Raw genomic sequence first — 20,480 nt, forward strand, 5'->3', positions numbered from 1 at the left:
ATCATTTCAACATGTGATCAGTATTTTTAAAATTACTAATGCACTAAGTCTTCAAAGTCCAGTAGATATTTTATACATCTCAATTTGGACATGCCACATTTGAGGAGACACATATGGTTGGTAATGTCTGTGGACAAAGTATAGAACTTGACTTTTAACACTGCACTGTAAGGTAAGGGCAAAGTGTGGAGAGAATCATATTATCTTAAATGAATACAAATTCTACCTGTAATAACAGTGTCCAAATAAAATGCCTGCAGAGTTTTGAGCAAAATAGAGTCCCAAGAATACGAACCAAGTTCTCTTATGTTTAAAGAGAACTAAAAATGGTATGTTATGCAAGAACTCTTGAAGAAACTATGCTGTTTGTCAGCTACCCAAAAAAGTAATCAAAGCAAATATTCAAGAATGGAAAGGTCTTATACTAAAGGGGCAGGGAGTGTATACTGAAAGAAGTTATACATAGAATGATCTGTAAATAATTGGTTTGAGCAGTTGCAAAGCTGAATGCAAATGCCAAAGCTTGTCTTGAAAACATGCACAAATAACATGCTGTTCACAGTCATTTTAAAATACTCTGGGAAGTGCAGATTGGATTTAAAAGCTGTTAAATTTGTGGGGAGGTTGTGGGGTGACTCAAGTGCTGTCTTTCAGGCCTTCACCTTGGTTTTCCTGGGGAAAGCAAGATGTTTTTGCAGAGCTCAAAGGGAACCACTGTTGAAATAACTAGAATTAGAATTAGCTTGTAATCGCACGCTTTGGGAGGCTGAGGTGAGTGGATTGCCTGAGCCCGTGGGTTTGAGACCCGCCTGGGCAACTTGGCGAGACCTCATCTCTACAATAAATCAAAAAATTAGCTGGGCGTGGTAGCACGTGCCTGTAGTTCCAGCTACTCGGAAGGCTGAGGCAGAAGGATCACCGGAGCCCGGCAGGTCGAGGCTCCAGTGGCCAGGAGCAGCCACTGTACTCCAGTCTGGGCAACAGAGTGAGACTCCAACTCAAAAAAAAAAAAAGAATTAAGTTGTTGAAGATAATTGTTGCAAATGAAACAAAGTCTATATAAAACAGGTAGAAAACAAAGAAAAAGAAAAAAATAATGATGTTGTAATATTGTGTATCCACAAGGGAAACAGATGAACCTTACCCCTCACTTTATATCACATAGGAAAATTAACTTGGAATGAATCTGACAACTAAATTTAAGAGCTAAAACTATACAACTTAAAGAAGAAAACAGAGAAAATCATAGTGACTTTAAGTTGGGCGAAAATTTCTCAAATAGAACACAAAAAGCACAAACTTAAATTGATAAATTGGACTTCATCTAAATTGAAAACTTTTGTCCTTCCAGAGACGTTAATAAGAAAATAAAATGATACTCTACATACTTTGATAAAGTGTTTGCCAAGCACCTATCTGATAAAAGATTTGTATCTGATATATATAGAGAAGTCTTACAGCAATAACAAGAAAATATTGGGGAAAAGAGCAACTTATTTTAGGAGACGCATCAGCCAAGGAGGGATAGGGATGTCCACTGAATCTCTGAAAAAACTTATCATCTGTCATCAGGAAAATGCAAAATAAGGCCATCATGCAATACCACTTCACACCCACTACAGTGACTAAGATTTAAAAAGACTGACAGTGAAAAATTTTGGTGAGGATGTGCAACTCTTCTACATTTTGGGTTGAAAAGTAAAATGGTACAACCACTTTAGAAAACAGTTTGGCAGTTTCTTAACAAGTTAAACATATACTCACAATATGACCCAGCTGTTGTACTCTTTGGCACTCATCTAAGAGAAGTAAAAATATGTGCACTCTAGAGCTTGTATGTGGATATTCACAGCAGCTTTATTCATAGAATTTAAATGTCAATCAGCTGGAGATTTGGCATACTCATACACTGGAAACAATTGTGATATATCTTAGCAATGAAAAAGAACGAACTGATTACTCATGCAGCAATACCAATGAAAAGGTATTATGCTAAGTAAAAAAAGCCAAACACAAAAGACTGCATGTTAAAGGATTTCATTTATATGGCATTCCTGAAAGCAGATAAGAAGTTGATAGAAACCAGAGAGTGGTGTGGTAGGAATTACCTAGAAAGTAGCAGGAGGGAATTTTTGAAGGTTACTAAATTGTTTTATAAAGTGTTTGCTACGGTCATTGAAAACTGTATATGCATTTGTTAAGTTGAATTGTAGTTTTAAAGGGGGTAAATTGTAATAATATATAAATTTTTTTCAAAGCTGAAAAAGAATACCTAAAAATATTATTACAGAACTAAAACCAAACATCAGTTATTTAAATAAATGAGAAAATGCTTTAAACTCCTCTATGACTAGATAAAACTCTAATTCTTAATTAAATAGAAATAACTGTGTACTTACTGTCTTCACAAAACACCAAAAAATCCTACAAAGTTTAAAATAAAATGTATATTAAGATGTCTCAGCTCTGTGAAGACAATATGTTGTGGATTTGTTAATTTCAGGCTAACTCAAATATAAGATATACTTAATTAGATTAAAATTAATAATTTTAAGTTGACAGGCTTAATACCCAAAGGATAATATAATAATCAAGTTATTTTCTAAGTTGAAGGCTTCCAAATACATCAAACAAACATTGATAGAAATATGAAATATGTTGGGAGAGTTTCAGCTACAGAAAAGGCAATAAATTTGTTAATGGCAAAAATAATTTTGAAAACACAACATTATTAGATACCAAACTGCACATCTATCAAATGGAATAAGAAGAGAGTTTCAAGTATTCATGAAAAAAATTTACACAGATGACAGTATATGAGCGCACTGAAAACCTCATTAAGTTTCAAACCATAAACATTACATAGGCTCCACTCTTGACCACAGTACAGCAAGACTACATATCACAAATAAACTTAAATGGGAGGTTCAGAGAACTTGGATATTAGGGAAGAGTGAAGAATCTTCCTAAATGCTTATTTAATCCAAAAGGAAATAAAAACAAAAATTATAGCCTGTTTTGATAATAGCAGAAGAGGAACATTTCACACTAAAGTTTATGGAATGTGCCCAAAGCTGTCACTGGAGATGTTTTAATAGCCTTCAATTCTTTCATTATTCAAAAACAAAGAAGATGATAAATGGATCTCACATTCCATTCAGTAATTGAAATGTGAACAATGGTGTGTCCCTAAGGAAAGCAGAAGGGAAGTAGAGTTAATAGCAGAATCCTGTGAAGTAAGAAAAATAAGGAACTGAAAACACTAGAAATATTAATTAATTAATTAATTATGGCTAACTAAAATATTAATTTGGACTTAATTTTCATGTATAAGAAGATGGCAAACCTCTGGTGAATTTAATAGTAAACAGTGGATGAAATATTAATAAACAAAAGGACGAATAAGATTGTATACAACAATATGCATAGAAAAATGGTAATAAAATAGCAATAATAACCACCATTTATTTGGCACTTATCACATTCCAGATATAGTTTTTTTGTTTTTTGGGGTTTTTTTTTTTTTCTTCTTTTAGTTATGGTCTCATTTTGTCGCTCATGCTGGAGTGCAGTGGCATGATCATAGCTCACTGCTGCTGTGGCTTCCTGGGCTCAAGGGATCCTTCAACCTCCACCTCCTGAGTAGCTGGAACTACAGACATGCACCACCAGGTCTGGCTTATTTTTTGTTTTTTGTTTTTCTAGAGATAAGGTCTTGCTGTGTTGCCTAGGCTGGTCTTGAACTCTTGGGCTCAAGCAATCCTCCTGTATCGGCCTCCCAAAGTGCTAGGATTACAGGCATGTACCACTCTGCCTGGATACATTACTAAGTATTGAGTGTAGATTTTATCATTTAGTTCTCACAACCCCTTGAAATCAGTGCTGTGCCAATTATCTGTGGTAGATGAGGAACTGAGTAGAGACAAAATTGACCAAGACTTATCTGTGGTGTGTCAGAAAGAGGAAGTGAGTTCTTCAGCCCGGCCCTTGGCCTGGGCTTTTCACTCTGACTCAGGGCAACTCAACACTGTATAAAATTCCATGCTGATTTATGAAAGTATTGAGGTGTAATGTTGTGTTTGCCTGAAAGAATATTTGCATTGATTGCTGCCAATTGCCTGAGGCACTGTCAGTCCTTATCACTTTGAATTAAATTTTGCACTTGAGGTCTGTCAGACCTAATAGGTAGCTTGAGTTCAGCCCACATAGCATTTTGTGTCTACTGCTTGGAGGTGCTTATTTCTCAGGGCAGGCCCCCACCAGCCCTGACCCCACCTTAGTGACCATCAAGGCAAAATTCAGTGTTTGCTGCTCCTTCCTTTTGTGTGCTGGAGTTTGTTTCTAAATGACCTAGACGCTAAGAGTACAGGATTTGGGGTCTTAACTTCATGCACGTGTCCTTATTAAGCAAGACCTGGGCCTTATCTTCTCTCTCCTGTACTCCCACAGCAGTGAAAGCAGAGCTTCAAGAGCAGCCGGCCTCGGGGCAGTGCCTGGTGTCAGGAATTACATATATTCTGATTTTTCAGCTTAGACTCGTTTTTAATATTTGTAGTTTTGTTTCCATGCTGACTCAAGTTTTACACAAACACACACATATACACACACACATACATATGTATTTAACTTTTAAGAAGTTTTCACTGTGAGGGTGTGAGTGTTATCTAGTTTGCCATCTTACCTGAAATAGAGATGTTACCTCTCCAGCTGTCCTCTAAAGTTTAGTTGGCATCTCAGGGAAAGGTTCTGGGCCCACCATTCTGTTAATAAGTGGATTCCCTACTTTAGGTTATCATGCCACCTGTGTGTCAGTCTTGGTAAGGATTCTGAGCCGGATCGACTCAGCAGGGAAGAGTTCCTTGAGAAGTTACTTTTATCTTGCTGTGAACATAAAAAGGAAGAATGGGAAGAATGATATGTTCTGCATATCTATCAACTTTCTCCTTTTTTTTTTTTTTTTTTTTTTTTGAGTTGGGGTCACCCTGGCTGGGATGCAGTGGCACATAGTTTACCCCAGCCTCTGCCTCCTGGGCTCAGGCAATCCTTCTGCCTGAGCCTCCTGAGTAGCTGGAACTACAGGTGAGTGCCACCACAACTGACTAATTTTTAAATTTTTTGAGAGATGAAGTCTCACCATGTTACCTAGGCTAGTCTCAAACTCCAGGGTTTAAGAAATCCTCCTGCCTTGGCCTTTCCAACGTGCTGGGGTTATAGGCATGAGCCACCATGCCTGGCCTCAACTTTAGCTCAAGGAAGAATTTCCAACTATAGAGAATAAGTGAATTATGCAGCAGGAGGCATTATTGTGATTGAGCATTTGGAAAATGATCAAATAGGCTTTTGCCAGGGGGTGTGTGTGTGTGTGTGTGTGTGTGTGTGTGTGTGTAATTTGTTTTGATTAAAGACTTTAGTTTAAAAACATAAACATTAAACAAAATTAGAAGAAAAATATGAAAGTTTTGGTCTAAGAGTAAGTGTGATTTCTGTATGTCCAAGAGAAATGAAAAAAAATTCTTGAAGAAAAATTTTAGTGAATTTGTTAATTGGAACCAGAAAATCAAGGGGAAAAACTGAATAAACCCTTGAAACAAAATTAAATGATAAGTGATAAGTTGAGAAAATTATACTCAAAGCAGATATGACATATAACATATAAAGAGCTTTTACAAATGAATAGGAAAATTATACAGAAAAATGAATAAAGAATAATAAGGAATTCACAAAAGACATCCAAATAATAAAATATATATTAATAAAACAACATCACTAAATATTCAAAGACATAGAAAATTAGATTTTTAAATCTAAATTGCAAAGATTCTTATGTGTTTTTATTACCTATTATTGGCAAGTATCCATTAAGACCAATTCTTATGAAAGTGTTTATTGTAAATGAACATCAGAATAGCCTTTTTAATATTTTGGCAATATCCATCTAAAGATTCTTAATATATATGCTCAGTAATGCAGACATTCCTTGCCCTGAGGTAATAGAAGTGGACTCAAAGGATTTCTTCATGGTATTGTTTGCTTGCAGTAGTAAAGCTTAGACACAACCTAAATCCCAGCAGTGGTGAAAGGGTAGATAGGTTGTGGTACACCTTCACAATGGGATGTTTCAGTCTTTTCAAAATCATTTTAAAATAAGGTTTTTATTGATTGAATAACAAAGTTGAATATTGCTTGGATAAATAAAAGGGGAATACTTGTGATTTATTACTAAGCTTTAAAACAAACAGGAAACTATTTCCACTCAAAATGTAAAGGTGTCTGTGTAGTTTTATTCAAAAAGGAAGATCATAGACTACTGTTTAATATGTTACCTCTGGGTACAGGTATTCCAGTGTTTTTGTTTTGCTTTGATTGCATTTTACCAAATTTCTGTCATAGCACAGTTTTTTAAAATATGCTTTCCCTAGTCTTGAAAGGAACAGAGGGAGGGAAAGAAAGAGAATTCCTTAGTCTTGAAAGGAACAGGGGGAGGGAAAGAAAGAGTATTGGGTTCAAACAGATAGGTGATGGAATAGAAACCCTCTTGTTCTACCTGTGTGGGGGCAGCACTGTGTATTCCCGTGTATAAGAGTACCACATAAACCAGGCATGGTAGCTCATGGCTGTAATCCCAGCACTTTGGGAAGCAGAGGTGAAAGGATTGCCTGAGCTCAGGGGTTTAAGACTAGCCTAGGCAACTTGGCAAGACCTCGTCTCTACAATAATCAAAAAATTAGCCAAGCATGGTGGCACACACCTGTAGTTCCAGCTACTTGGAAGACTGAGATGAAAGGATTACCTGAGCTCAGCAGGTGGAGGCTGCAGTGACTGTGAGTATGCCACTGCACTCCAGCTTAGGTGACAGAGTGAGAACCCAACTCAAAAAATAAAAAAAAAAGCACCCCATATTCTGGGGTCCAATCTGCGTGGGAATTATGGCTATCATGGGTGCTGCCGTTTCTGTAAGAGAGGCTTGCGAGTGCTGCAGCCATGTCTTATCTCGCTGATGATTATGAGTCTGAGGCGGCTTATGATCCCTATTCTTACCCGGGCGACTATGATATGCACACAGGAGATCCAAAACAGGACCTTGCTTATGAACGTCAATATGAACAGCAGACCTATCAGGTGATCAAAAACTTCATCCAGTATTTCCACAAAACCGTCTCGGATTTGATTGACCAGAACATGTATGAGCTACAGGCCAGTCGTGTCTCCAGCGATGTCATTGACCAGAAGGTGTATGAGATCCAGGACATCTATGAGAACAGCTGGACCAAGCTGACTGAAAGGTTCTTCAAGAATACACCTTGGCCTGAGCTAAAGCCATTGCTCCACAGGTTGGCAATGATGCTGTCTTCCTGATTTTATACAAAGAATTATATTACAGGCACATATGTGACACAGTCAGTGGGGGACCCTCCTTGGAGCAGAGGTTTGAATTCTATTACAACGACTGCAGTCTCTTCAACTACATTCTTAATGCTGATGGTCCTGCTCCCCTTGAACTACCCAATCAGTGGCTGTGGGATATCATTGCTGAATTCATCTATCAGTTTCAGTCATTTAGTCAGTACCACTGCAAGACTGCCAAGAAGTCAGAGGAGGAGATTGACTTCCTTCATTCCAATCTCAAAATCTGAAATGTTCACAGTGTCCTCAATGCCCTTCATTCCCTGGTAGACAAATCCAACATCAATCTTCAGTTGGAGGTGTGCACAAGTGGAGGTGACCTTGAGAGTGTGGCTGGGGAGTATGGATGGCACTCCCTCTACAAGATGCTTGGTTACTTCAGCCTGGTGGGGCTTCTGCGCCTGCACTCCCTGCTAGGGAATTACTACCAGGCCATCAGAGTGCTGGAGAATATCAAACTGAACAAGAAGAGCATGTATTCCTGTGTGCCAGAGTGCCAAGTCACCACATACTATTATGTTGGTTTTGCATATTTGATGATGTGTCGCTACCAGGATGCCATCAACTTCTTTGCTAACATCCTCCTTTATATCCAGAGGACCTGTCAGTATGAGACGATTAACAAGAAGAATGAGCAGATGCATGCACTAGTGGCCATCGCCCTCACCATGTACCCCATGCATATCGACAAGACCATTCACCTCCAGTTGCCGGAAAAATATGGTGACAAGATGCTCACAAGTCTACCAGGAACTTTTTAGCTACTCCTGCCCCACGTTCCTGTCACCTGTAGTGCCCAACTATGACAACGTGCACCCTAACAACCACAAAGAGCCCTTCCCGCAGCAGCTGAAGGTATTTTCTGATGAAGTGCAACACCAAGCCCAGCTCTCAACCATCTGCAGCTTTCTCAAGCTCTACTCCACCATGCTTGTGGCCAAGCTGGCCAGCTTCCTGGACCTCCCAGAGCAGGAGTTCCGGATCCAGTTTCTTGTTTTCAAACACAAGATGAAGAACCTGGTGTGGATCAGTGGCATCTCCGCCTTAGATGGTGAATTTCACTCAGCCTCTGAGGTTGACTTCTACATTGACAAGGACGTGGTCCACATTGCAGATACCCAAGGTCACCAGGTGCTATGGAGATTTCTTTATTCATCAGATACACAAATTTGAGGAACTTAATCGAACCCTGAAGAAGATGGGCCGGAGACCCTGAAGGTGTTCACACTCATATTATTCAGGAATCTGTTTTGCTATCCTGAAACCTTCACCTAGATCAGCCGTCAGCCAGTCAACTAAGTTGAAATTTTTTCAAACTAAGGACTGAAATGTTTTAAGTAGATCTTAGTAAAGGATCTTTAGAGCCAGATTTTGCCTCATTATTGTAGGGGAGATTCTGGATCGTGACAGCCAACACATTATTTTTCATGTGTCATGATGCTTCAATTATTAGTGTTAAGTTGAATTATTTAATCCCTTGTGTTCATAAAGTGCTATACAGTCTGAAGGACAAAAAAAAAAAGAGAGGCTTGCAGGTGAGAATCTGGTTGGAGGAACTTCTTGGGACTTTGTGTGTGTTAAAGTGCCTACCCTTTTTACTCAGTTCATGCTTGCAGTGTCTTTTTGGGACACAGCAAGGAGCATAATGGGGAGGGGTCACTAAGAACTTTGTTTCCTTTGCATCTTTTTGTGCAGCCACAGTGATTCCTTCCTACATTATCTGTGTGGTCAGTTTCCTAGTGTTTTACATCCTGATCTAATAGCAATTAGATCGCTTTTGGTTGCAAGTTTTTTTTAAAGAAATAACCTTAGTAAAAATGGTTGAAACAATCTACTAATTTGTCTCAAATAGCAAGAAGCCCATGGGTTGGCAGTTCCAAGAATGATGGTTATTGCATTAGGGATTCTTTTGGGTTCTTCAGGGTTTCAAGGGGTCAGAGTAAAGTCAGCTCCTCACAAGACAGTGGGGAGGAAGAGAGAGAGCCTTATTCTTATATTCTCTTTCTTTTATCTGTGTGTGTGTGTGTGTGTGTGTGTGTGTGTTTCAGTCTTCTCAGCAGATAATTGGAAGTGCAGCCCTGGATAGGCAACCAGTAGAGTCGCCCACGTTTCCTTTGTGAGTTTGTTGTGAGAAGAAAATGCCTATTTAGGAAGCAGGGATAATCAATCCATGTACATTTTGCTCTCTGTTGCTCTTTTTAATCTGTGCCTTCTAAGTTAGCCAGTTTGAAGTTTGGGTTGGATAACACGGTTAGGATTTTTCAAAGCTCTGAGTAGGTACATGGGGAAGGTCCCAGCCTTCCGAGACCAAGGCGGGTGGACTGCCAGTAGAGTTCCCATTCTCTCAGTAGCACAGGGAAATCTGCTAGCTCGGAAAACCTGATGTTAACTCTATCCATCTAGCTCAATTTTCACCTGACTAGGAGGCAGGAGCTCAGGTCTGTGCCTTGATACAAGTCAGTCAGTAGATAAGGATTTGCTGTAAAACACACCATTCCAGGAAAATTTAGACATAGGAAAGCTAATGTCATCTTCAAGAATTTAGTGAAACTAATGAAACAGGGCACAGCACAATATCAGTCAGTTACCAGTTGGGCAGTCAGGGATGACTTCACAGAAATGGGACTCTAGCTGGGCCTTAGGGGCTACTGTGATTTCCAGAGGAGGTGGGGAAAAGGTGGGTGTTCCCCATGCTAGGTACATCATTAACAAGAACGCAGATGAGGAGGGGGTGAAGAGAAGGCATAAGAGCATTTTATCTTGCTCTAGGGATTAATGACAGGCTTTTGTTGCCCAAAGAAGAGAATGCCTTTTCCCAAGCAAAAGTCCTTTGCCTGCTTATTATCTGCTGAGCTTAGCTGCAAAAGTTAATATCCTAGTTGTTAAACTTTTTCTATCAGAAAAGAAATGCCACTTATTTTCTCTGCCTGACACTTCCTTCTGTTTTTCACATATGAAGGCCACTCCTTTTGGTAGTGGAGAAGACGAATAAAGCAGATCTCTTTAAACTGTCACCCAGGACTGCTCAGAATGCCCATGGTGGGGTTAGTGGGTGGGTTAATTATTATCTTTGAGACTTCAGTATCTATATAGTCAGTATGTCCACATTTTAATTAAAAACAAACAAGCAAACAAATGGAATGCCTACAAAATGCTTCTTGGAAAGTGCTGGGGAGTTTCCACAGTAAAAATGGTGACCCACAAAGGATGATCACAGAGGGGAGATATATGTGTACCCAAGTGAGTTGCCTGAGAAGTAAACAGGGCGAGAGAAACATGCTACGTAGTAGATGAGTGGAGACCTAACTGGCCTTATATTTGGAAAATTGAACTTTCAATTTACAGTGTATAGAATTCATTTTAAAAATCAGTGTTCCTGACCTGTTCAGTAGGTTTGAGGGCAAAAGATGGAGCTGAATGGAATAGGCATTGTCAAATTACTTTCTGAAGTTCTATTTTTCTTTTTTATTGGATAACTTACAACAAAATGCCAACAGTATGCCCTAAGAGGCATTGCTAGGATGAACAACTAAGTCCAGAACCCTGACCTTAAGGTTCTCAAGTCTAGTAGCCTAGTGACAATGTGGATCCTACGGGCAGGAGTCTTGGTGGATAAGTAGGAAATCAAGAAAGAATAAAATTGGTTCATATTCTCCAGAGTTACCATTTTGCCCTATGATGGTTCCCAAAGAGAAGGTATAGAAAGAAGTGTTTTGGTTAAAATCTACCTTTATACACTGCATTTGTCCTGTGCAGATGACCACATTGAGAAGATTGATATTAACAGCTGATTTGACATATCGGATTTGGCAAAGAGGTAGATCTGGGATGTGGGAGAGAGGGAACATATGATTCCTGAATTCTGGAACAAGCTGGTGGGTACACGGTGGTAGAGGAATGTGGAAAATTGAGGAAAGGGCAGTCTTTGGCAGGAGGAGCAAGAGTTCTCTATTTGTCATCTAGACATCCACTTAGCTGTGGTAGGTAGGCCATATGGTATATGTGACTGGAACTCTCCAAAGTGAAGGGCTCATACTTAATGTGGGTTTTTTCCTCCTGACAAGTGACATAGTTCAGGACTGATCAGCAGGGGACACAGGCGCCCTATTATTTCGGCATCCTGCAAAGTGGTGTTCCCAGGTGGGGCACAGCCAGGTACACCCCGGAGCTATGATCCAGCAAAAAGAATTCACCCTCCCCTTCCAGGACAATTATGTTGACTTAGTAAAGTTAACATTTGGGGCTCAGAAGCAGGGGAGTCTGAACATAGGTGAAAGTGTTTGGGGGACCGCTAAGCAGCACCAACTATCCAGCACCTGGAACCTGAAGACCTTGGTTCAGTGTGAAGTTGAGTTTGGCACGTACCTGCCTTGGTATGGTGGAAAGGTGTAATCCCTCTTGCTGGGAGGGGCCCGCCAAGGACTAAATCACTGACTTCAGCCAAGAGACACGTCCCTGAATCAGTCACTAGACAGTCTTGCTTGTCTAAACTTTATATTCTCTCACATGTTTGTCTCATTTAATTCTTTTCTTATTTGTGGAGGCTGTGGAGTTGTCACTTTTCTTCCTTTCAGTAAGGATGCTCAGGTCTTTAATCCATCCTCCTTCGTCTTTCAAGGTCATTTCTCACCTCTAGGTAAAACAGAATTTTCCATTAGGGTCAAAACTGAGGCAAAACTTGGATCCTAGAACCAGGATTGAATCAAGAATGTGCTTGTTCATCTGCATACATTTTTTTGAGTTTTCACCAGTATTTTTGAGCAAGGTGCCTCAGCCTTAGTATTAGTGATGTTCTGGGCCAGATAATTATATGGCTTTTTTAAAATTCGTTTTTTTGTTTTTTAATTGCAAGGCTGTCCTGCCTAAGGATTTTGAGCGGCGTCCCTGGCCTCTGTCCACTATATTCTAGCCGCCCCCTCTCCCAAATTCTGACAATCAAAATTGTCTCTCGCCAGATGTCCCTTGGAGGAAAACTGCACTTACATTAGCAGCTGACAAAATTGCCCCCACATTATAAACAGAATTAGGGGTGACTCTAACTGTCTAGGCAAGCACTGACTCTGATGCTTTTGAAGGCGATGAGATGGACAAGTCAAGCCACTCAAGTTAGAGACCGGGCAGTTATATGTATGTCTTTATTCCCCGTCACATGAAATGTAAGATGCTGCCTGCACTGGATGCATCACTTGTGGACCCCATCGTGATGTCCATTCATAACACTCTTTCCTCATTTGGGACACTGAAGGACCAGATTCTCTGTGCCCTCCAGTTGAAACAAGGAAGGCAAGCCAAGCAAAATACCTTCGTTTGTCTCTAAACAAAGATTGCTTTGAATAGGAAACTTGGAAATGTTTCAAATTTTCATCCTTGTTGCATCATTTCACCAACATGATTTTGGGAAAGGATGAACATAATTATCAAAATATGAGTTTTCTTGCCTAAGACAATAGACTCTACTGACTCTACTTCATAGCCTATTAATTCCATCTGTTTCCCATGATAAAGTCCATGCATTAAGAAGTGGTGTTAGAAGGCCCACAGCCTCTTTTTTTAAATTTAATTTTATTATAGGAATGTGGGGTCCAAGTAATGATTAGGTACATAAGTAGGCTACGTGCAGGTGAGGTTTGGGCTTCTGATTGGCCCTCACTCCCCCTGGTAATGACTCAAGTACTCTGTGTTGTCATGTGTCCCTCTCACTCTTTTTCCTCCCTCCCTCCCCTAGCAGTGCCCAGTGACTGCCAACCTCTGGCGTGTGCTTTTGTGACTAACGCTCAAGGCCTACTTAGGAGTGAGAACAGGCAGCATTGAAATCTTTGTTTCTGTGATAGTTCACTTACTGTGATGGTCTCTAACTCCATCCAATTTACTGTGAAGTTCATGATTTTGTTCTTCTTGATGCCTATGTAATATTCCATCATGTATATGTGCCATATTTTCTTTACTCAGTCCACTTTCAATGGGCAGTATGGTTAGTTCCCTGTTTTTTGCTATTGTATAAAGTGCAGCAATAAACATGCATGTGTGGGTGTCTTTTTTATAAAATGGTTTATGTTCCTCCAGGTATATTCCCAGGAGAAGGATTGCTGGATCTTATGGAAGGTCAGTCTTCAGTTCTTTTTAAGAATCGCCGCACTGCTTTCCATAGAGGTTGAATTAGCTCACATTTCTACCAAGGGTGGAGAAGCGTTCCCTTTTCTCTTCACCCTCACCTGCATCTGTTGTTTTTTGACTTCTTAATGATGGTCATTCTAGCCAGAGTTAGGTGGTATCTCATTGTAAGATACCACCTAACTTGTATAAAACTCATTGTATTTTTTATTTGTATTTCTCTGATAATTAGTGAGGCTGAGCATTTTTTCATGTGTCTGTTGCTTGCTTGTATATCATCTCTTGAGAAGTGTCATCTTTTAAGAAGTGCTTATGTCCTTTGCCCGCTTTTTAATGGATTTTTATTATTTTTCTTTCACTTCATTTGAGTTCCTTCTAGATTCTGGATGTTAGGCTTTTGTCATATGCATAACTTGCAAATATTTTCCCCCATCCTATAGGTTGTCTCTTTACTTTCTTGATGGTTTCCTTTACTGTGCAAAAGCTTTTCAGTTTGACGAGGTCCCACTTCTCTATATCTTTTATGACATTCACTTTTGGGAACTTGGCCAAGAATTTATTGCCTACTCCAGTGTGTACAAGGATGTTTCCTTTGTTTCTTATCTTATAGTCTGAGGTTTTTGCTTAGGTCTTTGATTCATTTATAGTTGATTTTTGTATATGGTAATAGGTAGGGGTCCAGTTTCATTATTCTATGTGTGGTCAGCCAGTTTTCCCAGCATCATTTGCTAAATATGGCCTCCTTTCTCCAGGGATTGTTACGGGTGGCTTTGTTGAAAATGAGTTTGTTGAGAGACCGTGTTTTTGCTTCCAGAATCTCTGTCCTGTTCCATTGGTCTATATGCCTACTCTTGTACCAGTACCAGGCTGTTTTGGTTACAGTAGCCTTGTAATAAAGTTTAAAGTCTGACCCATTGAAAAAGGACTGAATAAAAAAAATGTGGTACATATACATGATGGAATATTACACAGCTATAAAGAAGGACAAAATTATGAACTTCACAGCAACTTGGATGGACTTACAGTCTATAATACTGAGTGATCTATCACAGAAACAAAGAACTGAGTATCACATGTTCTCATAAGTGGTCCTTGATCAAATATCATAATACTATAAGAAAAGGTTTGACAGTAGTGGGAAACTGCCAGGTGGGGGAGGTACACCTCATCAACAAGGGTACCTGCATAATAAACATTTGTGTACCTAACCCTGAATTGTACCCCACATCTTTAAAATAAAAAAAATTTTTTAATGTTTAAAGTCTGGAAGTGTGATAACTCCTGCTTTGTGTGATAACAATCCTTTTGCTGAGGATTGTTTGGGCTATTTGTGCTCTTTTCTGTTTCCATATGAATGTATTTATTATTGTTTCCAGGTCTGAAAAAAAAATGTTGGTAATTTGATGGGTATTACATTGAATCTGTGGATTGTCTTGGGTAGGATGGACATCTTGACATTATTGATTCTTCCACTTCATGAACATGGAATGTTTTTCCATTTGTTTGTGTCATCCTTGTTTTCTTTGAGCAGCATTTTGTAGCTCTTGTTGTGAAGGTCTTTCGTTTCTTTGGTTAGGTGAATGCCCAGGTATTTCATTTTTGTGTGTGGCTATTGTGAATGGGATTGTGTGTGTGTGTGTGTGTGTGTGTGTGTGTGTGTTTAGTTGGGGTCTCACTCTGTCACCCAGTCAACCTGCTGGGCTCCGGCTATCCTTCTACCTGGGCCTTCTAAGTAACTAGTACTAGAGGTGCATGCTATCATGCCTGGCTAAATTTTGATTTACTGTAGAGACGAGGTCTTGCCAATTTGCCTAGGCTGGCCTCAAACCCACTGGCTCAGGCAGTGTACTCGCCTTGGCCTCCCAAAGTGCTAGGATTACAGGCTGAGCCACTGAGCCTAGCTGGAATTGTGTCTTTTATTTGTTTCTCTGCCTGCTTGCCACTGTATAGACATGCCATTGTGCTTTGCATGTTGATTTTGTAGCCCACGACTTACCAAAGTCATTTATCAGTGTGAGGAGGCTTTTGACAGACTCCTTAGGGTTTTTAAGTTATAAAATCATATCATCCACAAAGAGTGATAGTTTAACTTCCTCTTTCCCTATTTGGATACCCCTGATTTCCTTCTCTTGCCTGATTGCTCTGACTAGGACTTCTATCACTATGTTGAACAGGAAGAATGAGAGTGGGCATCCCTGTTTTCTTCCTGTTCTTGGGTGGGGAATGCTTTCAGCTTCTGTCTATTGAAAAAAATGTTGACTGTGGGTTATCATAGATGACTCTTATTGTTTTGAGGAACGTTTCTTTTATGCCAAGGTGCTAAGTGGTTGTTGTTGTTGTTGTTGTTTTTTTAATCAGAAAGAGATACTGGATTATGTCAAATGCATTTTCTGCATATAATAAGATAATCATGTGGTTCTTGGTTTTATATCTGTTAATGTCCTGAATTACATTTATGGTCTTGTGAATGTTGAACTGGTTCTGCATCCCAGGAATGAAGTCCACCTGCTCATGGTGGATGATCCTTGGGATGTGTTGTTGGATCTGATTTGCTAGAATCTTATTGAGAATTTTTATGTCTGTATTCATCAAGGAGATTGGCCTGAAATTCTCTTCATTGTTGGATCTTTGCCAGGTTTGGGTATCAGTATGATGTTAGCTTCATAAAATAGGTTGAGGAAAGTCTATCATTCTCAATTGCCTGAAATATGTTCGGTAAGATTGGTATCAGCTCCTCCTTGTATGTTTTGTAAAATTCAGCTGGGAAGATATTTGATCTTTAGCTTTTTTTGGTGGGGAGATTTCTTATGACTCAGTCATATTTCCTGGAGTTTTTATTGGTCTGTTTAGAGTTTTAATTTCTTCTTTTTTCAACTTTGGGAGTCAGAAAGTTCCCCATTTTCTTTAGGTTTTTTAGTTTATTTGCATACAAGTGTTCATAGTAATCTCTGAAAATCTTTTGAATTTCTTCAGGGTCAGTTGTGACTCTGCCTTTTGCTTTTCTAATTGTGTTTACTTGGACTTTCTCTTTTTAAAGTCTAACTGGCTGGGAGCTGTCAACCTTATTTATCCTTTCAAAGAACCAGCTTTTTGTCTTGCTGATTCATTCTGTGATATTTTTGTCTTCTTTATCCCACAATTGTGATTTTTATCCTGATAATCTGGATTCTTCTGCTGAAGTGAGGATTTAGATGATCTTGCCTTTCTAGCTCTCTTAGGTGTAACGTTAGGCTGTTTACTTGTGATCTTTCTGTTTTCTTGATGTCTGTGCAATACTATGAATTTTCCTCTTAACACTGCTTTCATGGCTTCCCAGAGATTCTGGTAAGATTTGGTACTTTGTTTTCATTTGTTTCTAGGAATCTTTTTATTTCTGTCTTGATTTCCATATTGACCCAGAAATTGTTCAGCAGCATGTTGTCTAATGTCCATACCTTTGTGTGCTTTTTGGGGATCTTGTTGGTGGCAATATTTATTTTTATTGCACTGTGATCTGAGAAGATGCATGGTATTATATCAATCTTTTGGAATTTGTTTATGCTTGACTTATGTATGAAAATGTTTTTGATCTTGGTGTATGTTTCATATGCTGATGAGTAGAATGTATACTCTGTAGATGTTGAATAGAGTGTTCTGTAGATGTCTATTAAATTCATTTGATTGAACATAAAGTTCCAGATCTCCTTTTTGGTTTCTTGCTTCGATGACCTATCTAGAACTGTTAGTGGGGTATTTAGGTCTCCAACTATGATTGTGTGAGAGTCAATGTCCTCTCTTAGTTTACTTAGTAGTTATTTTATAAAACCTGGTGGCCCTGTGTTAGGTGCATATATGTTTAAGATGGGTATTTCTTGCTGGTGGATTGAACCTTTTATTTTATTTTTATTTTTTATTTTTATTTTTTGAGTTGGAGTCTCACTCTGTCGCCCAGACTGGAGTGCAGTGTCCGCTCCTGGCCACCACAGCCTCGCCTGCTGGGCTTCAGCGATCCTTCTGCCTCAGCCTTCCGAGTAGCCGGAATTATAGGCATGCCCTACCACGCCTGGCTGATTTTTTGATTTACTGTAGAGATGAGTTCTCACTGCCCAGGCGGGTCTCGAACCTGCGGGCTCAGGCAGTCCACTCACCTCAGCCTCCCAAAGGTGCAGGATTACAGGCTGAGCCACCGAGCCTGGCTGAACCTTTTATTATTATGTAGTGTCCTTCCATGTCCTTTTAAACTTTTAGTGGTTTGAAATCTGCTTTGTCTGATATCAGGATAGCTATTCCTGCTTTCTTCTGTTTTCCATTTGCCTGAAAGACCATTATCCAGCTCCCAACTTTGAGTCTATGGGGGTCCTTTGCAGTGAGTGAGTTTCCTGGAAGCAGCAGACTATTGGATCATACTTCTTTATATAGTTTGCCACTGTGTGTTTCTTTAGTGGCTCATTTAGTCCATTCATGTTCAAATTGATTACTGAAATAAGAAGTTATTCCTAATCCCTGTCATAGGACTCTTAGGAGGTTGCTTTGTTTCCTTTTTACTTTTGTACTTATATATGTGTTGTTTTTATTTCTGTGAGTGCTCTGTATGCGCTGTTGTCTCTATGTTGGTCTGTACTTTTGTGATGGATATGACCGTTCTTTTTTCTTCATTTTCTGTGTTCAACATTTCATTTTTTATTTTTTTTGAGTTGGAGTCTCTTGTCATCCAGGCTTGAGTGCAGTAGCATGCTCACAGCCACCACAACCTTGACCTGCTGGGCTTAGGTGATCCTTCTGCCTCAGCCTTCCAAACACCTTCTTAAGCATCTCCTGAAGGACTTGTTTGGAGGCAGCATAGTCTTTTAGGGATTGGATGTTTGGGAAGGATTTTAATTCTCCATCACTGATTAAGCTTAGCTTGGCAGGGTAGGAGACTCTTGACTGTGATTGCTTATTTTTAAGAATGTTAAAGATTGAACTCCAGTCCCTTCTGGCTTGTAGTGTTTCTGCAGATGATTCTGGAGCAATTCTGATATGTATTCCTTGGTAGGTAGTCTGATCTTTCTCTCTTGTTGCCTTTAGGGTTTTTTTTTTCATGCTAACTTTGTGGAGATGGGTTACTATGTATCTTGGGGTTGATCTCATCAGATAATACCTTGTGTGGGTTCTCTGAATCTCTTGTGCTTGAATTGTTGCCTCTCTAGCAAGTTTTCTTGAGTAACCTCATGGAATGTTTGTTTCATGTTGTTCTCAGTTTCCCTTTCTGCTTCAGAGATACCAATCAGGTACAGCTTTGGCTTCTTGATTTAGTTCCACATTTCTCAGAGACTTTGCTCCTTCTTTTTGAGCTCCCCCCCCCCCCCCCCATGATTTAGATAGACTGGGTTTATTCTATATTCTGGTCTTCAAGCTCTGAGATTCTTTCCTCTGTTTGGTTGATCCTACTCCCTATGCTTGTTACTTTGTTTTTGATTTCCAGGATGGAGTTCTTCATTTCTGTTATTTCAGAATAGGTTTTTCTGAAATTGACTGGCTCCACTTTTACTTCCTTTACAGCTTGGGTGAATTTCACTTGTAGTTTTTCTTGGTCCTCTCTGTTTGTTTTAGCCATTCAGTCTCTGACTTCTGTGCTAGTCACTGACCTTCTCTATTCTAGGGCTTTTCAGTGGTTTGATATTGGTCATTTAGTGAGAGGGAGGGGCATTCATTTCTGCTCCTTGCTGCATCTTATGGCAGGTTTCTCCACTGTAGCAATCCATGCTGCTAGCACTCTGCAGAGAGTGGGTGACAAGGATAAACCTCCTCCCTTTTGCTGCCTGTGGTTTATAGCCCAAATGCCATTCCACTGAGAAAGCTTTCAGGTATCTTTCATGTCACTTCCTCCCTGTTAAACTCTTCACTCTGCTCTTTAAAAAGAGCAATATTCCTGCCATGGGTGGGAGTGGGAGGATCTGCCCTGTAGGTACACAGGGCATGGAGGTGATTCTTTCTGATATGGCTGAGAAAATAGCCCTGGTGTGAGCAAGGTTCAGTCTGCGGCAGACTTCGCCTGCCTGGGAGCTGGCCGCTGGTGGTGGAAGGTGCACTGCTGACTCTGTGCCACTTTTCTTTCCATTTCACTTGGGGTCTGGTTTCCTGCTGCTGTGCCCTTACCAGGACTCCTCCCGCATGGGACTGACAACTCATGCATGGCTGTGAGGAGGTGAATGGACCCCACGCATCTTAGGTACACTCACCCACTCTCATTCACCAGGCAGTGTTTCACTTTCTGTGCGAGCCTGGCACATGGCATGGTTTGGGGCACCCAGATTCTCACTCCTGTCATCGTTTTCTGGTCTCTGTGTGTTCAAAGAGACCTTTGCTGGGCGCAGGGTGCTTCTTCACTCATCCAAGTGTTTGGGGTGTCTTGGTCTGTCATTGGCTTGGTCCCTACTCTCTGCCTTGCTCAGCGAGGGTGGCCCCAGTCTGCTCCTCCACAGTGGCCATGTTAGAACTCCTCAGTGCTCCACTCCTCCACAGTGGCCCTCCCCTCGTCCCACAGCCTCTTAACTGTGATTCTTCTGAAGGTCAGGAGGGGCAGATTTTTACTCTTTTTTGCAATTTGGGACAATAGTGTTTTTAAGTCTTAGCTAACCTACATGTAAAATAGAGATGTGAATCCGTCACTTGCTTAAATTCACAGAATTAGCTCAAGCATCAAATGAAATGATCGATGGAAAATGGCAGTACAAGCAAGAAAATGCTACACAGACATTATTATTACTGTCCTCATCATCATCCTTATTATCATCTTTGAAAGATGGACATTTTCACAAAGTAACCTGTTAAATATCCTTTTTTATTGTATACAAAATTGAGTCAACTCCCTTGGCTAAAAAATCATCTAACTAGGATATTTTCATTGGATTTAACCACTCAGCCAGGCTGAATTCAAGAACTCCAGTGGGTTTTAAATCTGCTCACTACTGGCTAAATAATATGTTTGAAGAGAAAATAGCAAG

General features: G+C 39.9%; 1 protein-coding gene and 1 pseudogene across 2 annotated transcripts in view; both read left to right on the forward strand.

Moving 5' to 3' along the window:
- LARGE1 (LARGE xylosyl- and glucuronyltransferase 1) overlaps positions 1–20,480 on the forward strand; it is a 515,425-nt gene that overhangs the window by 233,506 nt on the left and 261,439 nt on the right. The gene's annotated exons all lie outside the window — the stretch shown is intronic.
- On the forward strand, positions 6,935–8,620 carry LOC103267268 (annotated as a pseudogene). Its single transcript, XR_504744.2, has one exon. The product of XR_504744.2 is annotated as a eukaryotic translation initiation factor 3 subunit L pseudogene (transcript).

This window comes from Carlito syrichta, unplaced genomic scaffold, assembly GCF_000164805.1.
Source record: "Carlito syrichta isolate Samal-C Ts95f unplaced genomic scaffold, Tarsius_syrichta-2.0.1 Scaffold308088, whole genome shotgun sequence".
Classification (NCBI taxonomy): domain Eukaryota; kingdom Metazoa; phylum Chordata; class Mammalia; order Primates; family Tarsiidae; genus Carlito; species Carlito syrichta.